At 40.5% G+C, this 27,532-nt stretch overlaps 1 long non-coding RNA gene across 1 annotated transcript; it reads left to right on the top strand.

Moving 5' to 3' along the window:
* Nucleotides 1-2,082: 2,082 nt before the first annotated feature.
* Nucleotides 2,083-26,545, top strand: LOC105609823 (uncharacterized). The gene is made up of 2 exons (XR_001031998.5): nt 2,083-2,611; nt 25,874-26,545. It is a non-coding gene; the product is annotated as an uncharacterized LOC105609823 (long non-coding RNA).
* Nucleotides 26,546-27,532: the final 987 nt, after the last annotated feature.

Genomic DNA, 27,532 nt, shown 5'->3' with positions numbered 1-27,532 from the left:
CTATAAACCCAGTTTCACAGTCCCTCATCTAGATATCCACGCTACGCTACTTCTTACTTGGGGTCACACACACAAGAAACAAAAATAAAGTAAATTATTGGTTCATGTATTTCTCTAGACTCTATCACTAAAAGATCCATCTGGAGATCTGATTCTGTTTACAAAGCAGCTGGCACTCTTTTCTCATCACAAGTAAAATATAAATATTTTTCAGCAGGAGAAGGATAGGTTTGATCCAACCAGGATCGCATCTAGATCTTTCTTGAAGAGTTTTGGCAAATATGTGTGCAATGAGCAGGCTAAGTCACTTCAGTCATGTCCAACTTTTGGCGACCCTAAGGGCTGCAGCCTACCAGGCTTCTCTGTCCATGGGATTCTCTAGGCAAGGATACTGGAGTGAGTTGCCATTTCCTTCTCCAGGGGATCTTCCCACCCCAGGAACTGAATCTGCATCTCTTATGTCTCTTGCATTGCAGGCAGGTTATTTACCACTAGTGCCACCTGGCCTACAAAACTGGGGGGTGGAGTGGGTAGTGGAGAATGAAGAGAAGGCTCCTGGCCAAAAAGAGAATTGTCAAGAACATTATAAACTGACATGCCTGGGCTACTATATGAAAAGCACAAGCAGATAACCTACTGATGATGGGAAAAGTGTGGAAAGACTTGTAATATTTTCTTATTGATTTTTAAAAATTAGAATGAGCCAGGGTATCTGACAGCCACAAACAACCTCAAAATTTCAATGCCTTCATGCATCAAATGATTTGGGATGATGCAAATACCTCTTTAAGGCAGCTTTCCTACTGGTGCAGCCCAGGGTCCAGGTTGTTTCAATCTTGAAGCTCTGCCCCTAAAACAAGGCCTCCTGCAGGATCACATGCCCTCAGAAAGAGAGCTGTGGGGGGTTTTCACTGCCTCTGCTCACAAGCCACCCAGGACCAGGCTCAGGGCCCTGCTCAACTACAGGGGGCCTGTCATCCACGTGCCTGGAAGGGAAGGAAAGCTGGACATGATACTAGTGTGACGTTGGCACCCAGGATGTCTGCCATGTTACATGGTGTGCCTCTCCACAGCACCAAAGGGAAGTTAGCAAATGCAAGAGTCAAGCGCAGCTTGGAGGACTGAGCAAGCTGTGTTTTTAACAGCCCTGACATATCGTGTATACTAATAAGCAGTGGCATTCCCAAACACCTATTAAACACAGATCTCTGGTGTCCTAGTTCTCAGCACAGGGTGAGTCAGGTTTTATTGTATCTGTTGATGAATACAGACAGAAAGCGTGTCTGTGAGAGCAGACAGAATTAACACCATTAGAAACAAACACAGAAATGGAAACAAGGGCCAGACAGGCTGTGAAGTGCCTGCTGGGTCTGTCTTATCTCTTTCCACTCTCCTTGTTCTGTCCCTTCAGACACGACACATCTGCCCTCTAGAGTCTTGCTTTATCCCACTTCAGCAGATCAAGCTAAAATACGATATTGGGTGAAAGCCTGAAGCATAAAGGTCCCAAGATTCCTCTTTCTGTGCCCACCTCCCATATGTTTAGCAAGTGGTTCTTTTGCTAATAAATACCATTGTCTGAGAACCGATTCTGTGCCCAGTGATAAGAGCTTTATATGTATTATCTTAATATAACAGCTCTATGAGGAAGATGGGAGAAAGCAATGGCACCCCACTCCAGTACTCTTGCCTGGGAAATCCCATGGACGGAGGAGCCTGGTAGGCTGCAGTCCATGGGGTCGCTAAGAGTCGGACACGACTGAGCGATTTCACTTTTACTTTTCACTTTCATGCATTGGAGAAGGAAATGGCAACCCACTCCAGTGTTCTTGCCTGGAGAATCCCAGGAACAGGGGAGCCTGGTGGGCTGCCGTCTATGGGGTCGCACAGAGTCAGACATGACTGAAGCGACTTAGCAGGAGCCGCAGCAGCATGAGGAAGATACTGTTGTATCTACTTTGCAAATTAGAGAACTGAGAACAAAGTTGAGTAATTCCTATACAGGGTTTTGCAATTAACAAATGACAAAACTGAAACCTACACTCAGGTCAGATGACTCCAGAGTCAGACTGCCTTACTTCTGTTGTGTTATGTTATCTTCCTAGTTGGTGCCTTTGTTTCATTTATCAAACACTCCTAAAGGAAATCAACCCTGAATATTCATTGGAAGGGCTGATGCCGAAGCTGAAGCTCTAGTACTTTGGCCATATGATGTGAAGAGCTGACTCACAGGAAAAGACCCTGGTGGTAGAAAAAATTGGGGGCATGAGGAGAAGGGGACAACAGAGGATGAGACGGTTGGATGGCATCACCGACTTAATGGAGATGAGTTCAAACAAACTCCGTTAGTGAAGGACAGGGAAGCCTGGTGTGCTGCAGTCCATGGGTTTACAAAGAGTCAGAAACGACTGAGTGACTGAACAACAACAATAATCAAACATTCAGAGAGTGCCTACAGTGTGCACTGCCCTTTGACAAGGATCAACAAGGCAGCGAGACATGCCCTCCAGCTGCTTGCAGTCCAAATCAGTGCCATAAAACTGATGGGAAGGAGTGCTCAGGAATCCCAGAAGCGAAAGCTGCAGAGGAATGATAAGATTCCAGAAAAGAGGTAAGACTGTTCTAAGGAGGAAAACTTGGGGGTCGGGGGTGGGGAGCGGTATGAGGGGCAATTTGCACTAGGCACCCTTTTGTGCCTTTTGACATCAGGATCCCAAAGGGACAGTAGCAAGCATGTGGAATTGGAGATTGATGGGTTCCTAGTGACATTGATCACAAGCACTCCTGATTGCCCATGACCACCACCATACCACACCACACTCAGAGCAGCCCTTGGTTTCAGGCCAGCAAGGCCCAAGTATTGGACATGGGTCAGGATAAACTCTTCACACAAGTGCCCTTAATGAGGATGCAGCCAATGCTACTGAGAAATGACTAGAACAAGCCCTGAGCCTTGAACCAGGAAACCTTTCCTAGGTGAAATCAATCACTAAGAAGGTGGGCTGGCTCTAAAGACAGGAATAATGTGCTATGATCTCAAGGTGTGGTACCCAGACCAGCAATAGCAGCATTGCCTGGAAATTTTGTTAGAAATGCAGATTCTCAGCATTCCCTCCAGACTTATTGAATCAGAAAGTCTGTGTCAGCTTTCTAAATATATATATGTACTTCCCTGGTGGCTCAGATGGTAAAGCATCTGTCTACAATGCAGGAGACCTGGGTTCGATCCCTGGGTCAGCAAGTTCTCTGGAGAAGGAAAAGGCAACCCACTCCAGTACTCTTGCCTAGAAAATCCCATGGATGGAGGAGCCTGGTGTCTATGGGGTCCCAAAGAGCCAGACACAGCTGATATATATATATATATAGTTTTACTTATTTATTTGTGCCATATATCTAAATATATATATAGTTTTACTTATTTATTTGTTGCTGCTCAGGCTTTTCTCTAGTTTTGGCAAGCAGGAGCTGCTCTCTTTGGTTGTGGTGCAAGGACTTCTCACTGCAGTGAATTCTCTTGTTGTGGAGCATGGGCTCTAGGCATGTGGCTCAGTAGTTGCAGCTTCCAGGTTCTGGAGTACACCCCTAGTTGCTCCACGCCATGTAGTATCTTCCCCGACCAGGGATCAAACCTGTGTCTCCTGCATTGACAGATGAATTCTTTACCACCAAGCCAACAGAGAAGCCCTCTGTGTCAGTTTTCCGTCTATGGAGAAATTCCAGTCTATATATTCTATTTCTTTCCCTAAAAGACACTTGGGAACTTGAAGGGCTTACTGGGGTTGGTCATTAAACCCTTGCGTGGGCCTCTTCTTCCTGCCCCACATTTTCTAGGACCAGCCTAGGCCATCTCTTGAAAACCACAGATTCTCAGTGCCTTTAGGGAAGCCGTCGTATGGCATAGGACAGAAGGGCAAAAGCAGAACTGTTGGATGTACTGACATGTAGAGTAAAGGGTTGTTTGTTTGTGGAAAGACTGGAAGCAGGTTAGTGAACCCTGGATCTTGACAAGGAGAGAGAAAGAGTACTATGGAGCAGAAACCAGAAGATCACTTAGGAATGGTTCCACAAGAGCATGATCATGCTTTTGGTGTTATAAACGCCAAGAGGAGGGGCAGGAGACAGAAAAAACAGAACTCCCCCCACCCCCTGCAAGGGAGCATTTGGATCATAGCACCTTACTTTTGCCCACTGTTGATGGAGCATCTTCCCAGAGCAAAGAGTTGTTATAGGGGAGTGGCAAGAATGTGGACCCTATAGTTGGCCTGCCCAGGTCTGAACCCCCACTTGGAGTGATGCTCAGCCTGTAGGACCCGTGGAGCCATGCCACCTTTGCTTACATGTAGCATCTGTTCTGAGGTCACAGTCTTGCCTCTGATTGGCCAATATCTGGATCATCCTACTCATTACAGCTTTTGAATATCACCCACGTTGTCCCTTACTGCAGGGCGGACTGAAGATATTAAGCCTCTCTACACCTCAGTTATGCAGATATGCAGATGACACCACCCTTATGGCAGGAAGTGAAGAAGAACTAAAGAGCCTCTTAATGAAAGTGAAAGAGGAGAGTGAAAATCTTGGCTTAAAGCTCAACATTCAGAAAACTAAGATCATGGCATCCAGTCCTATCACTTCATGGGAAATAGATGGGGAAACAGTGGAGACAGTAGCTGACTTTATTTTTCTGGGCTCCAAAATCACTGCAGATGGTGATTGCAGCCATGAAATTAAAAAAGACACTTACTCCTTCGAAGGAAAGTTATGACCAACCTAGACAGCATATTAAAAAGCAGAAACATTACTTTGCCAACAAGGGTCCACCTAGTCAAGGCTATGGTTTTTCCAGTGGTCATGTAAGGGTGTGAGAGTTGGACTATAAAGAAAGCTGAGCACAGAAGAATTGATGATTTTGAACTGTGGTGTTGGAGAAGACTCTTGAGAGTCCCTGGGACTGCAAAGAGATCCAACCAGTCCGTCCTAAAAGGATCAGTCCTGGGTGTTCATTGGAAGGACCGATGTTGAAGCTGAAACTCCAATACTTTGGACACCTGATGTGAAGAGTTGACTCATTTGAAAAGACCCTGATGCTGGGAAAGATTGAGAGCAGGAGAAGGGGATGACAGAGGATGAGATGGTTGACTGGCATCACCGACTCAATGGACATGGGTTTGGGTGGACTCTGGGAGTTGGTGATGGACAGGGAGGCCTGGAGTGCTGCAGTTCTTGGGGTCGCAAAGAGTCAGACACGACTGAGCAACTGAACTGAACTGAACACCTCAGTTTCCTCATCTGTAAACTAGGAAGAGTAACACTGCCTACCTCAAGTGTTAGGAAGATTAAATGAGTCAGCAAAAGGACTGTGTTTAGAATTATACCTGGTACATAAATTCTCAATAAATATTAGCTATGATAATTCCTCTCTTCCAAAGTATGAACAGTACCTGAACAAAGGCCAGTTTCTCAGAGTTGAAATGTCCAGAGTGTCCTGAGTTGCGACAAGCAGAAGGTTGCTTCTCATAATTCCAGGGACCCTAGCCCACCATTGGCTTAGAGCAGAGGGAGGCAGGTGATGGTGCAGCTAGGGTGGGGGGAACATGACATCATCGCCTGTGTGCAGCCAGAGCAGGACCACTGCACACACAGACAACCTCGCTCCCCTGCAGAACGTGCAGATCTCTTGGCCCAAATGCTGAAATATACCCTTGGAGTCCATTCAAATGTGGAGAAATATTTAGATCCAATCAAAACCATTCCAGATTGTTGCCTCTTATTTTAGATAAACAGGATAAGCAAACTCTACATAAATAAGAACTGGTAATAAATATTCTCTCTTCCTGTTTTTCTAACTCTGTAAAGTCAAATACTCTCACAGGGGAATCTCTGAAGGATTTCTGAAGTGTTTATTTCATTAATAACAAAAATCCTTTATGTAAGCCTCCCATATACCTTTCATGTGTATGGGGTGCTTATAATATAGCTGAGAGAAAAGTAGGACAAATGGCCTTAACTTCAACCTAGAGAGTTGGAAACTGAGGTCCAGTGAGTGTAGGTCATTGTCTTGAGGCTTCTGGACAGTTTTTTAAAAAATCTTCCCTGGTGGCTCAGCTGGTAAAGAATCCACCTCCAATGTGGGAGACTTGGGTTCAATCATTGGGTTTGGACAATCTCCTGGAGAAGGGAATGGCTACCCAATCCAGTATTCTGGTCAGGAGAATTCCATGGACTGTATAGTCCATGGGGTCACAGAGTTGGACACAACTGAGTGGCTTTCACTTTACTATTTACTTATTTGGCTGTGCTTGGTCTTAGCTGTGACATGTGGGATCTTTAGCTGTGGCATGTAGGATCTAGTTCCCTGATCAGGGATTGAACCCAGGTTCCCTGCATTGGGAGTGAAGAGTCTTAGCCTCTGGGCCACCAAGGAGGTCCCAAAGCTTATGAAAATTTATGGTGGAAAAAAGGACAGGAAACCATCACTCAAGAAATATACAGCCATTCTTAGTCATTGGCTAATTGGAGCCCTCATTCGGGATACTACTTTCCAAATTCTTACCCACCACAGATTATTTTGAAGATGCCCACATGCACAGAAACCCACATGCATCAACAACAACCATTTGGCTTTAAGCGAGAAAGGCTGGAGATCCTGGCAAAGAAGGAGACCCCTGGTCACTCACCTACCACCACCACCTCCCTTCATCACAAGCCATTGAAAGTTCATTCTGTATATGAGTTCATGCCTTCTGGACACAAAAGAGAGACCTAGGTACATTTATCCTGCATCCTAAAATAGGCATTTGGGAATGTGGCAGAATGAAATACCATTTTATTCCTAACATTTTTGATGCAATTTTAACATTCCCCTTCTGATATTTCATTGTTCATGTAAACAAATGCAAACAATTTCTGTGTGTTAATCTTATATACTGCTACTTTGCTGAGTTCGTTTATCGGTTCTAGTAGTTTTGTGTGGCGTCTTTAGGGAAAATATTGTTTTAAATATTTAAAAGAACTGCATACACCCCTATAGAGAGGCAATCAACTTCATATACAAATAGCATGATAGGCAAGTATTAAAATGTGAAAGAAACTGAAGCAGTAACTGTACCTTTTCCAGCGAAACTGGCAGGAAGACATCATTTGCAACCATGGAGAGAAAGAACTACACAAAATAGCCTATATCATGTCCTGCATGCAAATATATTCAACATATATTTGGGACTTCCAACTACCAAAACAATCTTTATATCCTTACAAAAAATTTTTTCTAAAATCCAGTCCTTCCTTAATGAAAAATCATGAAATCAGTTGAAATGTATGATTTCAGGTATCTCTGTCATATTCTTCTTAATTCAGAATGAAGAGGCACTGCCACAATTTTGTTAGTCAGTTAGATAAGGGTTTCATGAGATGTGCCTAATATGCATATCTATATACTGATGCTCTGTACTGGAGGCAAGGAAGGAGGGACCCAGACAAGGAGATAGCATGGCGCCTCTCCATGAGCCATCTACTCGAGCATCCTCTGATGATCCTTGTTCCTATGATGTTGGCATAGGAACAAGGAATATGAAGGACCATCCATCCTTCCTTCCAAATATATCCAACTCCTTTTTGGTCTTCTGGCACTACTGGAAACCCTAATTCAGACCCCCTCCCCACCCCCCACCCACCATCATCCTTTCCTCTTGTCCTAGCCAGCTTCCAGCCTTTCCCCTTGGGTTCCCTTGAATGGACCTTGGTCAGGTTAATTTTCCTAAACCAGACATGAGCAAACCAGGGATAGCAACCAAGCTTCTCAGCCACAGGGAGTCATTGCATGCACTCTGGCCCTGTAGCCCCTCAGCCATACTGACCACTGCTCCCAAGCAGAATCTGCCGTTTCAGCCTGAGCAGGTTTGATGTGACCACTCTCTCCACCTTAATCCACCTAAGAATCCCTCCCTGCCAACCCGCCACCTTGTTGATGTTCTTAGAAATCTAACTCAAATCTCATAACTTCTACAAAGTCTCCCTTGACTCCTTTAGTCCATAGGCTTCTCTTTTCCCAAATTCTGACAGCAATAAAAATTTGCTGTGGCTCTGTTTGCCACCAGGTGGAGGAAAAAAAAAATGATGTAAAAGTGAAGCCACTGGACAGAGAGAAGCTGAGATAGGAGGTATGTTTTATGCGCAAGTATAAGAAAATTTCCATCCTTTCTGAATTAGGCAATGTTGACATAAATCAATTTTATATACCCTTCTAACCAAAATGGTCAAAATAAAAACAGTTTTATAAGAAGACAAACCAATGTTGGCAAGAGTATTAAATATTAAGCAAATGGAACTGTCATATATTCTGAAGTGTTTTGCTCAGTTGTGTCCCACTTTTTATAACCCTATAGCCTGTAGCCTGCCAGGCTCCCCTGTTCATGGGATTTCCTAGGCAAAAATACTGGAGTGGGTAGCCCTTCCCTTCTCCAGGGAATCTTCCTGACCCAGGGATTGAACCAGGGTCTCCTGCACAACAGCAGATTCTTTACTGTCTGAGCCTAGTAGGGGGGTAAATTAGTCAGCCACTTTGGGGAAATACCAGTAGCCACTATGGTTGAGCATAAGGTTACTCCATGAGCCAGCAACTCCAACAAAATGAATGCATGTATGCTATCGGAGAGATTCTCTGGAATGTTCACAGCTGCACTAAGTATAATAAATACTAGAAACAACCCAAATGTTCATCAACCAGAGACAGAATAAATACATCAGTGAATAAGTACAATGACTTAAAACACAGCAAAGTAAATGAACCAACTCAGCCATGTACAACAACACAGATAAATCTCAAAAAGGGAACTGACTGAGAGAAACCAATCACAAAAGACAGGTAATGGTTAGAAAGGAACACAAAGGGATTTCTGAGATTTTGGTAATGTTCTGTGAACTGGTGTAGGTACATTGATGTGATTATTTTGCGAAAGATCAGTCAAGCTGCACACTACTGATAAGTAAAATTTCTCTTATACATGTTAAACATAAATTACATTTAAAGTCTGTATGTGTATATGTGTAAAATGAAGACAGAGAGAGAAAGAGATGCTCCTGGCTGGAGAGCAAACAGGGGAGAAACTATCCTGCAGGCTACAAATAACATCCAGGAGCATCAAGGGCTAACTTCACATGGTGTGGGAGCTTTGCAGTTGCACCAGACCTCGTATAGATAAGGTCCCAAACATGGATCAGTGCCATGCTGTCGCCATCCTACAGTTCTTAATAACTTTTGAACCGGGGACCTGCTTTTCCCTTCATGGTAGGCCTTTCAGATTACATAGCCAATTCTGAGTACAGGTTTATCATCAGCTCCCAGTACCCAGAATCCAAAATTTCTCTAGTAGATCTGAGAGAAGTTCACTGAACTGAATAAACTCAACCTTCCCTGATGGATCAGATGGTAAAGAATCTGCCTGCAATGCAGAAGACCCGGGTTCAATCCCTTGGTTGGGAAGACCCCCTGGAGAAGGGGAATGGCAACCCACTCCAGTATTCTTGCCTGGAGAATTCCATGACAGAAGAGCCTGGTGGGCTACAGTCCATAGGGTCACAAAGAGTCAGACACAACTGAGTGACTAATACTTTCACTTTCAACCTCTGAAACACTTTCAGATACCTTTTATTCCAGTCCCTTTATAGTAAGGAACTATAGCATAGAAGAAAGCTGCCTTCTTTGCTATATAGTACCCAGAGAATCCAGTTGATTTCAAAGTCCATAGTAGATCTATAAGGGATGGGGAAGGGAAGGGTGGAGGGAGCTGCCATCTTCTGAGTCCTGAGTCAGTTTCTAAATGAATCAGGAAAACTGCTTGGTTCAGCCAGATCCTGGAGGAGAGTCTTATTTCTTCCTGCTGCTGGCACCACACACCATCATGGGCCAGACTGATAGGTTTGAGAACCACTGGATGTGCTAATCTCAGCCCCTCTTCTCTCCTCTGGGGAATAAGCTGCCCTTGTGGAGCAGGCGGCTTCTGGAACTCCTCCAGAACATGTTTCCCTCTCCAGGTTGTGAGGAGAGGGAGAAGTGTGCCTAATTCTGGAGGCACTGACAGACCCAAAGCCATACCCACCATCCTGGCTTCTATCTGCAGCTCTTTTGTCTTCCTTTCCAAACCATTCAGAACCTGGACAGAGAAAGGGAGCTGACCAGGTTTCAAACCTTCTAGAAAATTACTGTGCTTTCCCCTCTCTTTTAAAATGTAGTAGAACTCTGGCGCAAGAGCCACCTACAAAGTGTTCTCTGGCTACATCCCCACAGTAAAGGCCACTAGGTTGGACTCTATGTGACTGACTTTCAGGCAGGAGGCCCTACATCTCAGATAAAGCAAGATTCTCCTCCCTCCACATACTAATGCACTTGTTCCTCCATCCTCCTTCCCACTGCTGGGAGGCCACAAAATTACTGACTCTTGCCTCAGTCTTGGGAGTCCAACTGGGTGGACTGCTCACCCTGAAAAATCATTTTCTGCTTAATTAAATCCAACTCCATACCCTGGGTTCAACAGCCAATACCACAGCCTGCCCATCAGCCCATCACCTCTATTTTCTGCCTGAATTTTGCTCCCAGTTAATCTACTGTAGACCCAGAAGATTTTTTAGGGGTTATTTCACATGAAAAGAAGACCTCTCTGATTTTTAGCTGAGAGTAGATAAAATTCCCAGGTTACCCCTTAGTCAAACAGCTGCTCCCGCTGACTCCATGTAACCAGTCTGGTGGTAGCACTCAATTTCAATTAGCCCCAAGGACACCTTTTCCTCTCATGTGATAGTAGCAATACTGTTTTTTTTTTTTTCTTTATCTGCTGTAAACCTACAGAGTTCCAAATATGAGCCATGCATTTTTTTTTTTTTGACTCATTCATCTTTAAAGAAACTCTCAGTGGCTCATTCTATCCACAGGATCTTTCACTTGAATAATTTCACATCACCTGCACTAATTCATTCATTTAATCATTAACTGCTTATTCTGCAATGCAGCACTAAGTGGGTGTTCCTACCCCCTGCCCTACTATCCTTTCACCATCTTTTCTTTTTTGCTCATCAATGCCTGGTTCATGGTACCATTCCCAAGATGGCTTCCTTGATTAAGTTCATCCTACTCTGATCAGAGTCCTCTGATCTTATCCTTTTCTTCTGTGTCCACTCAGTATTAACTGCCAAGTCTGATCCAAGCTTCCCAATATTAACTCTCATAGCTCCCCATACACATATCTTAAACCCAAGTAAACTCTGATGATTTTCAAATGAGGAGGAAGATTGACAATGAGTCAGAGTCTAAAGGGATGGTCCTTAAAGGTTCTTTATATTTTATAAAAAGCATGTCCAATATTACACTGTATTTCAAATAATAAGTATTTGTATCATTTTTTAGATACAAACTACATGAAGTACATCTTAATAAAATATCCCTGATCTGGGGGAATACAAGAAAAATATACTGATTTTCAGTTGGGATTTGTCCCAGTAAAGAATGGTCAGACCCTGAGCTAGGGGAAGGTAAGATGTTTCTGCCAATCTTCCCTAGAAGGACTAAATTCATCTCTACCCCTAGAACAAGGATATTTCACAAGTCTTTGTTCAAGCACTTTTCCCTACTGGAGTTCCATTCCCTCCCCTCTATGAAATCTCACTGTTCTCTTTGAGCTATTACCAATATCATTTCATACTCTAAAACTATTTTTGTTCTACCATGTGGCCTTTCCTTCTTCTGTAAGGCCTTTCCTTCATCTATAAGATGCCTCATCTATGGCACTAATTACATTGTAGAAAATATTAACACATTTTTTTAATCCTCCTGACAGTAAGCTATCTGAGGGTAGGAATCATGCATTTTCAGGCAGTGTATGAAAAAAAGTATGACTTTCATTGCAGACCCACAGGGAGACCTGGTGTGCTGTGATTCATGGGGTCGCAAAGAGTTGGGCATGACTGAGCGACTGAACTGAACTGAACTGAAGGTACAGCAAAGATCACTTTATTCTTCTTCTGTATCAATTTAAATTAGTTCTAATCCCTATTGCCTAGCTGGAGAAACATGAAATTTCAGCCACTGGTGAGCTTCTTTCTCACATCTGCCCTGCCACCAGCACCATGAAACAATATTGAGTGTAAAAGGGAAGCTGGTACATGAGCATGGTCTTGTCATTTGAGTAGGGTGGTATCAGCCATGGTGTGCACTGCCCAAGCCCACCTGGTTAAGTTGAAGCAGGGAACTCCACCCCCTCCTGTCTTTTTCCAAAGTCCAGTCTAAAGCCCACTGTCAACAAGGCCTTCCCAATGTTGCCATCAGGACAGATCTTTGCCTCTTCTGAACCCCATCTCTTGGCCTCCCCCACCATTTGACATTGACTGCATTCTAGCGTTTGCCTTGGCATCTATTCTGTACACACTTACTCCTCCAGTTTGCCCCATTCCAAGTCCTCCCCTGGTCTTCAAAGGAAGAAATCATCTTTGCATCTTGTACTAGTAGCTAATGTAGTACCTCAAATACTAAGGTGCTGAGTGAAAAGTATTATAATCTTCTGCTCTTTTATCTTCAGTCACAGGAGGCACTCCCTAAGCCTGGACCTATCCTGTAGAATTCAGCCCAGACCTTCCTTCCTCAGCAAATTTTTTTGCCTGTCACTACAGTTTTGGGGGGCTTCCCTTGTGGTTCAGCTGGTGAAGAATCCGCCTGCAATGTGAGAGACCTGGGTTGGATCCCTAGGTTGGAAAGATCCCCTGGAGAAGGGAAAGGCTACCCACTCCAGTATTCTGGCCTGGAGAATTCCATGGATGTATAGTCCATGGGGTCACAAAGAGTCGGACACAACTGAGTGACTTTCATTTTTACGGCTTTTTGTGTCACTATGTAATCATGTTTGTCTGTATCACTAGCCTGCTAGTGCCGTGAGGACAAGGACAGCATCAACTTTTGCTCACTATATTCCCTGCCTAGTGGACTGATACCCAGGTGATAGACAGATATTGACTTAACTAATAAAGACCTCCTCCTCGTCCTACCATCAGCTCTTCCTGCTGGACTTGTGTTTCTGACACAACAGAATATGTTGAAGCTATGGGGTAATGGTTTTCCACTATGGTAAGAGCAGAGGCTTCTCCACCAGGCTCTCCCTTGAAAGCAAAGACTGAGAATCCAGATCCTTACTCACCTCTAAACCACATTTCATCATCTCCACCTCACTTTCATACCTCCAATCCTGTTCAGAAAACTCCTTGCCACGTTCAACTTTTCCTTCTTACACCACAGAAATCCAAGCAAACCTGAGCAGAGATGAAAATTCCCTCAAATAGCAAATAAAAGCCTTTTAGGGTTCTTTCAGGCCATTTTTTAAATAATATTTTCTACCACTAGAATGTGCAACAATGGAGACTTTAACATGTTTGGATGGAAACAGCAACACAGTCAATTAAATTATGTGCTGGGTACTTAAGATCTGACATTGTGTACAGTAAGTGCCCTGCACAGGAAGGAGTATTTCATTCCGAGAACACATTCGTAAGTTCAATTTGTTCGTGAGTCCAACAAAGCTAGCCTAGGAACCCAACTAACACAATCAGCTATATATAGTACAGTACTGGAAGTGGTGAAGTGGTAAAGAATCCACCCGCCAGTGCAGAAAACCCAGGAGACTTGGGTTCGATCCGTGGGTCAGAAAGATCCCCCGAAGGAGGAAATGGCAACCCACTCCAGTATTTCTGCTTAGAAAATTCCATGGACAGAGGAGCCTAGTGGGCTACAGTCCATGGGGTCACAAAGAGTCGGACACAACTCAGCAACTGAGCATGCACGCATGTAATATTGTATAGTTCTGCACTGTAATATTTTCCATACAAGTAACACATAAAACACAAATACAAATAATAAAACATTTTTAATCTTACAGTATTATCTTGGAAAGTACAGTAGTACAGTACAACAGCTGGCATATAGTGGCTAGCATCAAGTAAACAGGCAAGAAGAGTTATTGACTGGAGGAAAGAGAGGAGGCAGGAGATGGTAGAGCTGAAGGATCATCAGCAACAGGAGATGGAGGGCAGGCTGCAATTTCATTCATGTCTGACATTGATGGGACGGGTTCCAGGAAGGGCTGGAACCAGACCCACGTTCACATCTTTTAAAGTTCTCAACTTAGATGTTCATATATAGGGGATTTACTGTAATTCTTGGTGACAGTGACATTGATGGCGCTCTAGACTAACCTAGGGGGCTGCAAGGAATGTGGCACCCCATGCTGATGGATGAGATCGTATTGTAACTATTTCAAGTTTAAATGGGCCTCTTCCAGTGCGGTCTAGATCTGTACTTTCCCATACAGTAGCTATGGCTATTTACATTTACATTCAATAAAACTTAAGTTTCCCAGTCTCACTAGTCACACTTCAAATGCTTGAGATGCATGTGGCCCATGGCTATCATATTGAACAGTGGTATGTTACATCCCTATCGATACAGAATGATCTAAATAACAGAACCACCCTAGGTTCTTTGCACAAGTACCAAGTCATCTCAGTAAGAGGACTTGCACTTAGATAGGAAATGTTCAATAAGTGTGGCTTCCCTGGTGGCTCAGATGGTAAAGAGTCTGCCTGCAGTGTGGTAGACTTCAGGTTCGATCCCTGGGTCGAGAAGTTCCCCTGGAAAAGGAAATGGCAACCCACTCCAGTATTCTTGCCTGGAAAATCCCATGGATGGAGGAATCTGGCAGGTTTCATGGGGTCACAAAGAGTCAGATGCGACTGAGTGACTTCACTCTCCCTGGTGACTCAGATAGTAAAGAATCTGTCTGCAATTCAGGAGACCCAGGTTCAATCCCTAGGTGGGAGAAGATCCCCTGGAGAAGGGCATGGCAACCCACTCCAGTATTTTTGCCTGGAGAATTCCATGGGCAGAGAAGCCTGGTGGGCTACAGTCCATGGGGTCGCAAAGAGTTTGAACACACACCAGGGTGATAAGTCATCTCGGCAAGAGGACTTACACTTAGATAGGAAATGTTCAGTAAGCAACCACTCTTTTTACCACACACCAGATTCTGTTGGACCTGCTTCACAGACTGCGCATCATTAATCTTCACAATTTGGGATATATGTAGTATTAATACATTATTATCCCTTGAACTAGTTTGCTAGTGCTGCCATTGCAAAATATCACACACTTGGTGGCTGCATTTGATATAAAAATAGAAGACCAATACAATGAATCCGATAAATGACTCTACTTACCTACTTTGTTTTTCTTCCTCTTTGCCCTCCTGACCATGTGGATATAAATGTCTCTTGATGGAATGGGTATGACTCCAAACTCAGAGAAATGGTAATGTGGGTGATAAATCCTGCCCAGACTCATGCCTGAGAAGACAGCCTCCAGGTTGAGAATGAGCAGGGCCAACTCAGTGCAGCATCTGGCTCAGACGGAAACAGTTCAGGAATGCCACTATCACCCAGTGGGATTTTTGCATTGTAACATACTAATGACCAAGCCAGTGTGATGGGCAGGGAATAAAAAGCATCAGTTCTCCTCCACAAAAATAAAAATGGCATGCAGCCAGCTCGCTGCATAGAAACTGGAGCACTGAGAGCAGAGGCAATTGGAATTCACGGATAATTCTAAAGCTTTTCTTTAGCAAGTGACAGCAAGCGAGCTCATTTTCAGAGGCTTCAAGGCCAATTCTAATGTAATAAACAGGGAGACAAATTGTGTGAATGCAACATACTCACACACACAGCTTGGCTTGGGAGAAATGCAAGGGAGCCAGCCCAGATACCCATTCAGGCTTGACATATTCCTGCCGAACCCTGAGGCGTTGTGTTCATAAACTCACTACTCTTTCAGGACCTCTGGGCTTAATGCAAATTAATTAAACTGCCATGCAGCTCATTTGGCCATTATTGAAGTTTTAAAATAATTTGGAGTGAAGGCAACTGATTAAAGCGTTTCTAGGCTGCTGTATCAGTTCATGATTTATGTAAGTTCCGTATTAATGTGACTCCTCTGTGACTACAGATTAGCTGGGGGATATTCATTAAAACAGAATGAAAAGGCAACAGGAGATATGACATTCTTTTGTTTCGTGTTCCCTGACAGTTTTCCAGAGTGTTCACTGTGAAGGCATGAAAATAACATACTATATTTCTATAGCATTTTGCAAATAGAATAATATTGTTTACTCTAATATTATTGATAATAATATTGATCCTCCCATTAATCCTCTGAATTTTGTAAGGCTGGTGTTATTCTCTGTGTTTTATAGGAAAAGAAATGAAAGCTCTAAGAAGTTTAGTGCCTCATGCAAATAATAAGGGAGGAAACATAGTCAAATACCCAGGCCTGCTAACTCCTAATCCGGTGTTCTTCCTGTATGTTGTGGTCTTTCTCTTAAGAGCATCACTTCTCCAAATACAATCCCTCCATTCTCCCATCTTAGATGTCTAGAAGAGACATATTCATTTCTTTGTCTTAAAGCAAGGATTCCCATATTAAAATAGAGGAGAAGAATTTTCACTGAGAGGTAGAAAAATACAACTGTTTTTGCTGGACTCTCTCTGCAAAAATTAATTAAAACTGAAAAGTTAGACAAAAGATAGAGAAATAACACTACTTTAAATAAAGTAAGGAGGGGTAGGAGGGAGGTTCCAGAGGGAGAAGATATATGTATATATAAAACTGATTCACTCCGTTGTACAACAGAAACTAACTCAACATTGTAAAGTAATTATATTTTTTAAAAAAGAGAGAAGGAAACCATCAAACACCAATAATAAAGTAAGGAAACAAATGTGTGCACAAAGCATAAGTAAACCAAGCCCTACAAGACCTGAGTCTGGTTGAGGGAATGTGGGGACGGCCAGGGCATCTGCCTCGGGCTTCATGGAAGATTCAGATTTTCCCAAGGTCAAGGGTTACTAAAAAAGAAGGTCTAGTACTTGTCTATAAACCCTTCCAGGGACTTTTTTTTCTTTTAATGAAGAGTGTTTCCTAAGTCATTTTTTGATGTTAGGATAACCTTAGTACCAAAACCTGATACAGGATGTTATAAGAAGGGAAAGTTACATATCAAATAAGAATTCACACCAAACATGAATTCATGATTCAAACACCTGAATCCCAGAAACAATACCAGGATTCAACAGTACTAAACAAAATATCGTCAAAGAGAATCAAGTAAGATATGAGAAAGATAATAAATGGTGCAAAAGTTAATTCAGAAGTAAAAGGGAGGTTTAAGTTTTGAAGCTCAAAGTTATTCATTCCATTTACAAAAAATAAAAAGTACTTGATTTTATTCAATAGGCATGGAAAAAATATTAATAAAATTTAACATTTATTTATGATATAATCTTAGAACACTAGGAATAGAAGTGAAGTTCCTAATTGATAAATGGGATCTTCAGTAATCTAAAAGTATATGTCATGCTTACTAGTGAAATGGTGGACACCTTCCCTCTAAATTGGAAATGAAACAATAATGAAACTCATTAATTTCTAATTAACGTACTGGAAGTCCTAGTCAGTCTAACAAAGAAAGGGAAAAAAATTTAAATTAGGAAAACTGTCATAATTTTCATAAGAGATAGTTATGTAACTAGAAACACAAACTATAGATAAATTATTAAGAAATGGGCTTAGCAATTATGCTGGATTAAAGGTAAATACACAAAACAAATTGTGTTTCTAGGAGCAAATAATTTTAAAATAAAAATGTTTATACTATTTATAATAACATTAAAAAATCAAATGCCTAGGAAATAAATCTGAGAGAGGATGTACAAGATGGCTACACAGAAAATTCTAAAGCATTATTGAGAGAAGTTAAACAAGACAATAAATTTATATATATAAATACCATGTCCCTGAATTGGAAGTTTTAATACTGTAAATCTGTCAGTTCTCTTCAAATTGATCTCTAGATTCAACACAGTTCCAGACAACATCTCAGCAGGATGTGGTGTGTGTGTTAGAGTGTATGTAATGTGACAAACTCCCTTTAAAATTGGTATGGCAGTGGAAAATACCAAGAATATTCAATATAAATTCAAAGATGTCTAAAAGATGCAAGGACTTATAATAAGGTTGTAATAATTAAGTCAGTGTGGTATTGGTGCAAGAAAACACAAATAGGAAAATGGAACTGGACAGAAAGCCAAGAAAGAGACCCACACAGTATTATACTTGATTTATGACAAGTGTGGCATGGAAAGCAGCAGGGAAAAGACAATTCTGTCATTAAGCCTTGCTGATCAGTTAGATATCTGTATCTAAAGAAACGAAACCCAATTGCTACCTAGAATCAATTTCAGATTAATTGTTTATGTAAATGCAAAATATAAAACTATCTACAAGAAAAAATAGAATATTTTTATGAACTTGGAGTTGTCAAAGATTTCTGAAAAGAACGCAAAATCTATTAACCATAAAGGAAAAGATAACAAATTAGAGCAAGGTAAAAGTAACTGTTCATGAAAAGATTTTGCTATGAGTGCAAGAAGACAAGCCACAAAAATGGGAGATTTTACACACTGTATGTAGCTAAAAGGGACACATATCCAAGCTATATTAAGAAATACCACCAATAAATTTTTAAATCCCATCAATTTAATGTATTTAGAAACAGACAAAATATTTGAATGAGTATTTCAGGCTGCAGTCCATGGGGTCGCTAAGAGTTGGACACGACTGAGCGAATTCACTTTCACTTTTCACTTTCATGCATTGGAGAAGGAAATGGCAACCCATTCCAGTGTTCTTGCCTGGAGAATCCCAGGGACGGGGGAGGCTCATGGGCTGCCATCTATGGGGTCGCACAGAGTCGGACACAACTGAAGCAACTTAGCAGCAGCAGTAGCAGCATTTCACAAAAATGATATTTAAATGGCCAACAAGCGGTGAAAATGTTCCCATTTGTATATCTTCTTTGGTACATAAAAAGATGCTCAAAACCACTGATCACTAGGGAAATGCAAATTAAAACCACACCTGTTAGGATGGCTATTGTGTGTGTGTGTGTATGTGTGTGAAGTTGCTTCAGTAGTGTCCGACTCTGTGACCATATGGACTGTAGCCCACCAGGCCCCTCTGTCCGTGGGATTCTACAGGCAAGAATACTGGAGTGGACTGCCATGTCTTCCTCCAGGGGATCTTCCCAACCTAGGGATCGAACCCTCATCTTTTCTGTCTCCTGCCTTGGTAGTTGGGTTCTTTACCACTAGCGCCACCTGGGAAGCCCATATGTATATATACATATATATATATATATATATATAGAGAGAGAGAGAGAGAGAGAGAGAGAGAGTGTATAATTCAATGGGGTTTGATGTGCGTACATATATGTATGTATATATATTTGTGTGTATATATATATTAAATATATATGGATGTATGTACAATGGTGCAACCACTATAGAAATAATATGGAAGTTCCTTAAAAAATTAAAAATATAAGTTCCTAAAAAAAATTAAAAGTAAAATGCAGCAATTCCACTTCTGTTTACTTACCCAAAAAATTAAAATCCGTATCTCAAAGAGATATTTTCACTCCCGTGTTCATTGCAGTATTATTCCTAGTAGCCAAGACATAGATAAAATCTAGATGTCCATTGACCAGATGAGTGGATAAAGAAAGAAAACATGGCATATACATATAATAGAATTTAATCAGTCTTTAAAAAGAGGGAAATCCTGCCATATGGAGCAACATGAATTAGACATTCAGAACATTATATTTAGTGAAGTAAGCCAGTCACAGAAGGGCCAATATTGCATGACTCCACTTTTTTATGTAAAATAGTCAAACTCTTAGGAGCAGAGAATACCATGGTGATTGCCAGGGTCTGGTTGGGGAAGGGGGTTGGGGAGTTGCTGTTCAATAAGTATAAAGTCTCCCACTACCCAAGATAAAGAAGTTCTAGAAATCTTCTTTACAGCGTTATCCCTATAGTTAACAATAGTGTAGTCTACATTTGAAAAAATTGAGGATAACCTGTGGCTGATTTGTATTGATGTGTGGCAGAAACCAACCCAATATTATAGAGCATCTGTCCTCCAAAAAAATAAAAGAAAAACAAATTTAAGGGTAGATCTCATTGTTCTTACCACAGTTTTTTAAGAAAGGAAAATGTGCCCAGACTCATTAAAAGAAATACATATTAAAACTATAGTAAGATACCAGTGCATAATTTTTAAGATGCCTCAATTTAAAAGCCTGGCAAAACTAAGTTCAACAAATATGTAAAGCAACTGAAACTCTTACTTACTGCTGATAGGAATATACATTTGTATAAATGCTTTAGGAAATTGTCTGACAGTATCCACTAAATTTAAATATATACATGGTCAATAACCCATAAATTCCTATATATGTGTCCAAGAAATTATTTAATTTTTAAAAATCTTTTAAAGTTATAGAAAGAGAAATTCATGCCCATGTGCACCAAAAGTTATATGCAGCAAAGGTCACAGCTCCAAATGGTAGTAAGCCAAATGTTCATCACAGCAGAAAAAAATTAAAAACTCTTTTATTTATACAAGCAATGAAATCAGTATAGCAAAAAATGCTTAACTATAGTTGTATGCAACAACCTACATGGATGAATCTCACATACATGAAGCTGTGCAAAAGAAGTCAGAAAGAAAACAGTATATAATGTGTAATTCCATTTATAAAATTTCAAAAATGGATAAAACTAATCTATGGTGTTAGAAGTCAGGTGGTTATGTTTAGGGAAAATAGAAAGGTTATGGAATGGGCAGATACAGAAATTTTACTTTTAGGATCCTGGAAATACTCTCTCTTGACCTGATTCACAGTTAAACAGTATGTTCACTTTGTGTACTTATGGTTGGTGTAATTTTCTGAATGTGTTATACTTTGGTAAATAAGATACAGTTCACTACCATAAAAGCAGTAGCCAATGTCCATGACATTAAATCCATTAATACTTCAATTAAAGCTTCAAGATCAAAGCCAGTCATAGAATAGGCAGAGGGCATCTCTACTAAGACAGATTTTAGTTCTTTAGAAGGGCTAGGAGAGAGGAATATGAAACAGAAACACTTCCAATAAACTATCCCTATTCTCTCTATATTTAATGTAAATTATTAAGGTATATTGATATATCCTTAAAAATCCACATTTTTAAAGTATATAATTCAGTGACTTTTTGTACATTCATAAAATTGTGTGACCATCATACTATCTAATTCCGGAACATTTTCTTCACTGCAAAAAGAAAGCCTATGTTCATTATTGGTCACATTCTGTGATGCTTACCCCCAGCCCTTGACAACCACTAATCTATCTTCTGTCTCTTCAGATGTGCCTGTTCAGGACATTACATATGAATGAATTCATACATTATGTGACCTTTTGTGACTGATGTCTTTCACTTAATATACTGTCTTCAAATTCATTGATGTTGTAGCATGAATTGTACTTGACCCTTTTTATGGTTTGAAAATATTCTATTGCATGGATATATACTACATTTTTTTGTTCACCAGTTGACATCTGAGTTGTTTCAGCTTTTTGTCTATTACATATAATGCTGCTATGAATAGTTTATATGTGGATATATGCTTGAATTCTCTTGGGTACATACTTAGGAGCTGAATTGCTGGCTCATATGACAACTCTGCATTTAGCAGTTTGAAGAGCTGCCCAAATCTTTCCAAAAGTCTGCACCATTTTAAATTCCCAGCAGAAATGTCTGAGGGTTCCAGGTTTTCCACATCCTAGCTAACATGTGTTAGTGTTGGTCTTTTTTTATTCTAGCCATCATAGTTTGTGTGAAATGGTATCTTATTGTGGTTTTATAGATATTTCTCTAATGACTAAAGATGTTCAACATATTTTCATGTGTTTATTGATTGTTACAATATCTTCTTTAGAGAAATGACTATTCAAATTCTTTGCCCATTTTTAATTTTTAATTTGTCTTTAATTTTATCTTTTTATTTTTGAGCTATAAAATTTCTTTATATATTCTGTACATAAGTCCAATATCAGGTGTATGATTGGCAAATATGTTCTCCCATTCTGTGGGTTGTTTTAACTTTCTTGCCGGAAACCTTTGAAATGTAAAAGTTTTTAATTTTGATGAAATTCCATTTATTATTTTTTCTTTTGTTGCTTATGCTTTGTGTCATATATAAGAAATCATTATTTTATTCACGCTCACAAAGATTTATTCCTATATTTTTTCTAAGAATTTTATAGTTTTAGCTCCTGCACCTAGGTCTATAATCTATTTTGAGTTAATTTTTGATGTAGTATGACAGAGGGGCCCAGATTCATTCTTTTACATGTGGCTATCCAGTTGTCCCAGCACTATTTGTTACAAAGACTATTCTCATTAAAATATCTTGGTACCCTTGTCAAAAATCAACTGACCATAAATGTAAGGTTTATTTCTAGACTCTCAATTGTTTTACATTAATGTATAACCGGGAGCTGACTGTGGCTCAGATCATGAACTCCTTATTGCCAAATTCAGACTTAAATTGAAGAAAGTAGGGAAAACCACTAGATCATTCAGGTATGACCTAAATCAAATCCCTTATGATTATACAGTGGAAGTGAGAAATAGATTTAAGGGACTAGATCTGATAGGTAGAGTGCCTGATGAACTATGGACGGAGGTTTGTGACGGAGGTTCTCCTACAGGAGATAGGGATCAAGACCCTCCCATGGAAAAGAAATGCAAAAAAGCAAAATGGCTGTCTGGGAAGGCCTTACAAATAGCTGTGAAAAGAAGAGAGGTGAAAAGCAAAGGAGAAAAGGAAAGATATAAGCATCTGAATGCAGAGTTCCAAAGAAGAGCAAGAAGAGATAAGAAAGCCTTCCTCAGCGATCAAAAAGAAAGAAATTTGCAAAGAAATAGAGGAAAACAACAGAATGGGAAACACTAGAGATCTCTTCAAGAAAATTAGAGATACCAATGGAACATTTCATGCAAAGATAGGCTCGATAAAGGACAGAAATGATATGGACCTAACAGAAGCAGAAGATATTAAGAAGAGGTGACAAGAATACACAGAAGAACTGTACAAAAAAGAGCTTCACAAACAAGATAATCACGATGGTGTGATCACTCACCTAGAGGCAGACATCCTGGAATGTGAAGTCAAGTGGGCCTTAGAAAGCATCACTATGAACAAAGTTAGTGGAGGTGATGGAATTCCAGTTGAGCTATTTCAAATCCTGAAAGATGATGCTGTGAAAGTGCTGCACTCAATATGCCAGCAAATTTGGAAAACTCAGCAGTGGCCACAGGACTGGAAAAGGTCAGTTTTCATTCCAATCCCAAAGAAAGGCAATGCCAAAGAATGCTCAAACTACTGCACAATTGCACTCATCTCACACGCTAGTAAAGTAATTCTCAAAATTCTCCAAGCCAGCCTTCAGCAGTATGTGAACCATGAACTTCCAGATATTCAAGCTGGTTTTAGAAAAGGCAGAGGAACCAGAGATCAAATTGCCAACATCCGCTGGATCACTGAAAAAAGCAAGAGATTTCCAGAAAAACTTCTATTTCTGCTTTATTAACTATGCCAAAGCCTTTGACTGTGTGGATCACAATAAACTGTGGAGAATTCTGAGAGAGATGCGAATACCAGACCACCTGACCTGCCTCTTGAGAAACCTATATGCAGGTCAGGAAGCAACAGTTAGAACTGGACATGGAACAACAGACTGGTTCCAAATAGGAAAAGGAATACGTCAAGGCTGTATATTGTCACCCTGCTTATTTAACTTATATGCAGACTACATCATGAGAAACACTGGACTGGAAGAAGCACAAGCTGGAATCAAGATTGCCAGGAGAAATATCAATAACCTCAGATATGTAGATACCACCACCCTTATGGTAGAAAGTGAAGAGAAACTAAAAAGCCTCTTGATGAAAATGAAAGAAGAGAGTGAAAAAGCTAGCTTAAAGCTCAACATTCAGAAAACGAAGATCATGGCATCTGGTCCCATCAATTCATGGGAAATAGATGGGAAACAGAGGAAACAGTGTCAGACATTGTTTTGGACTCCGAAATCACTGCAGATGGTGACTGCAGCCATGAAATTAAAAGACGCTTACTCCTTGGAAGGAAAGTTATGACCAACCTAGACAGCATATTCAAAAGCAGAGACATTACTTTGCCACAAAGGTCCATCTAGACAAGGCTATGGTTTTCCTGTGGTCATGTATGGATGTGAGAGTTGGACTGTGAAGAAAGCAGAGCGCCGATGAATTGATGCTTTTGAACTGTGGTGTTGGAGAAGACTCTTGAGAGTCCCTTGGACTGCAAGGAGATCCAACCAGTCCATCCTAAAGGAGATCAGTTTGGGTGTTCATTGGAAGGACTGATGCTGAAGCTGAAACTCCAGTACTTTGGCCACCTCATGCGAAGAGTTGACTGATTGGAAAAGACTCTGATGCTGGGAGGGATTGGGGGCAGGAGGAGAAGGGGACGCCAGAGAATGAGATGCCTGGATGGCATCACCGACCCGATGGACATGAGTCTGGGTGAACTCCGGGAGCTGGTGATGGACAGGGAGGCCTGGTGTGCTGTGATTCATGGAGTTGCAAAGAGTCAGTCACGACTGAGCGACTGAACTGAACTGATGCATCTCCTTTCGATGAAAATGGCAACCCAATCTAGTATTCTTGCCTGTAAAATCCCATGGACAGAGGCTACAGTCCATCGGGTTGTGAAAGAGTTGGATATAACTTAGCAACTAAATAACAACGGTAACAGCATGTCCATTTTACACTTGTACTACACAGTCTTGATTACTGTTGCTTTGTCCTAAGTTTTGAAATTGGGAGATGTGACTCTTTCAACTTTTTAATTTGTTTTGGCAATTCTGAGTCCCTTGCATTTCCAAACGAATTTTATGATTATCTTATCAGTTTCTGAAGAAAAATTTGCTTGGGATATTGATAGGGGTTACACTGAATCTGTAGATCAATTTGGGATGATTTGTCATCTTAACAACATTATGTTTTCCAGTTTATGAGATATCTTCCCACTTACTGAAGCCTTTACATTCATTTCAGTGGAATTTTGTAGTTTTCAGTATATGCTGTTTGCATTCCTTTTGCTAAATGTATTCCAAAGTATTTGATTTATGGTGCTTTTTGATGCTTTTTATTTATTTTTTTTATGCTATTATAGATAAAATTGTTTCTTAATTTCATTTTGGGGTTGTTCATTGCCAGCATATAGAATTATTGATACAACTGACTTTTGAATAGCAATCATCTATCCCACTGCTTTTCTGAATGAATTAGCTCTAATGACTTTTTGGTGTGAATTTCTTAAGATTTCATACATATAATCATATTATCTGCAAAAAGATAGGTTGTTTTTTTTCCTCTTTCTAACCTGGATGCCCTGTATTTATCTAATTGCCCTGATTAGAACCTTCAGTACAATGTTGAATAGCAATGGTGACAGCAGATGTCCTTGTCTTGTTCTCTGTCTCAGGGGGAACGGTTTCAGTTTTTAAACATTAGGTATGATATTGGCTGTAGGTTTTTCATAGATACCCTTCTTCAGGTTGAAAAAGTTTCATTAAATACCTAGTTTATTGAGTGTTTTTAACATAAAGGAGTGTTGATTTTTCTACATCTATTGAGAGGATTATGTATTTTTGTCCATTATTCTATTAATATTGTATTGATTAAATTTTGTATCTTGAACAAACCTTACATTTTTGGGAAACATCCCAACTGGTCATGGTGTATAATCTTTTTTATATTGCTGTATCAGTGTGATAGTATTTTGTGGAGGATTTTTAATCTATATTGATAAGGAATACTAATCTATGATTTTTATGTTGTCTTTGTCTTGTTTTAGGATGAATTGAGAAGTATTTCTTCTTCTATTTTTTTGGAAGACTGTGGAAATTGGCTTTAATTCCCTTTTAAGTGTTTGGAAGAATTCATCAGTGAAGCCTGGTCCTGGAATTTTCTTTGGGGGAATTTTTTGATTACTAATTCAACCTTATTGTTTGATATTGGTTTACTCAGATGTTTTATTTCTCCTTGAGCCACTTTTGATAGTTTTTTTCTTCATGGGAATTTGCCCACTTCATCATAGTTTTCTAATTTGTTGGCGTGCCATTGTTGATGGCCTTATATTCCTTTTTCTTTCTGTAAGGTCAATAATGGGGCTCCCTCTTTCATTCCTGATTGTATTAATTTGATTCTTCTCTCTCATTTTCTTCATCTGTCAAGCTAAATGTTTGTCAATTTTGTTGATCTTTTCAAAGAACCACTGTAGTAAGCAAGAAGGAGCAAGATTTACTTGCTCATGTTGCAAAACTTCCCATGTAGCGAGGCTCCAAGTAGGTTAATTCAGCAGCTGTGGTGTCATGAAGGATCCAGATCACTTCCACATGTCCGCCCTGTGATCTTCATCTTGGGGTGGCCCTTGGTTGCCCCTCTCCATGATTGGCATATCTACAGGTATCCGTGTAGATGTGATCGTCTCCAAAAGAAGAGTAAAAAACCAAAATTTTTTTCAAGACTTCCCTGCAGACCCTCTTCCGCATTTCATTGCCAGAGCTGAGTCCTCATTCATTCTCTAACAAGGTGAATGGAACTATCATGATGGGCACAAATTAATTAGGACATGTAAGAGGGTGAGTTTTGGTGGCTCATATGATGAAGAATCTGCCTGCATCAGGAGACCTGAGTTCTGTCCCTGGGTTGGGAAAATTTCCTGGAAAAAGGAATGGCTACCCATTCCAGTATTCTTGTCTGGAGAATTCCATGGACAGAGGAGCCTGGCGGACTCTACAGTCCATGGTATCAAATAGAGTTGGACACAACTGAGTGACTAAGTTTCACTTTCACTTCACAAGGGTGAGACCTAAACAAAATTATAGCAAGAAAGAAGGGACTCAGTAGACACTGCCTGAATTTGAAACGGGTGATTAAACAAATATACTGACTCTAATTCCTGACATTATGTAATAACTTTATGAATATTTTAATATTTAAGTTTAAAAAACATTGCTCTCTCTTATGCTAGAAAAAACTTTTAGCTAAAGTTCAGCAATTATTTGAGATTCTTTTTCTATATTCATATTGATAACCATACTTTGCATTCAGTCATTCAGTCATGTCCAACTCTTTGCTGCCCCATGAATTGCAGCCCCCCAGGCTCCTCTGTCCATGGGACAGGGAATATCGGAACAAGTTGTCATTTCCTACTCCAGGGGGTCTTCTCAACCTAGGCGCTGAAGCTGCATCTCTCACATCTCCTGTACTGGCAGGCAGATTCTTTCCCACTGAGCCGCCTGGGAAGCCCAGGAATATGCATACCATAATACCATAGTAGGGCTTCACTGGTGGCTCAGCCGGTAAAGAATTTGCCTGCAATGCAGGAGACATAATATGCATACAAAGCCAACTTTCTTTAAAATAGAAAAATAAGGTTTCCATCTCTACTAAAGCATAAATAACTCAAGGAGCAGTTACATGATGTAAATTCATACTGCCTATGGGGCTT

The sequence above is a fragment of the Ovis aries genome, chromosome 2 (assembly GCF_016772045.2).
Source record: "Ovis aries strain OAR_USU_Benz2616 breed Rambouillet chromosome 2, ARS-UI_Ramb_v3.0, whole genome shotgun sequence".
Lineage (NCBI taxonomy): Eukaryota > Metazoa > Chordata > Mammalia > Artiodactyla > Bovidae > Ovis > Ovis aries.
This window is presented reverse-complemented; position numbering and strand designations above follow the sequence as displayed.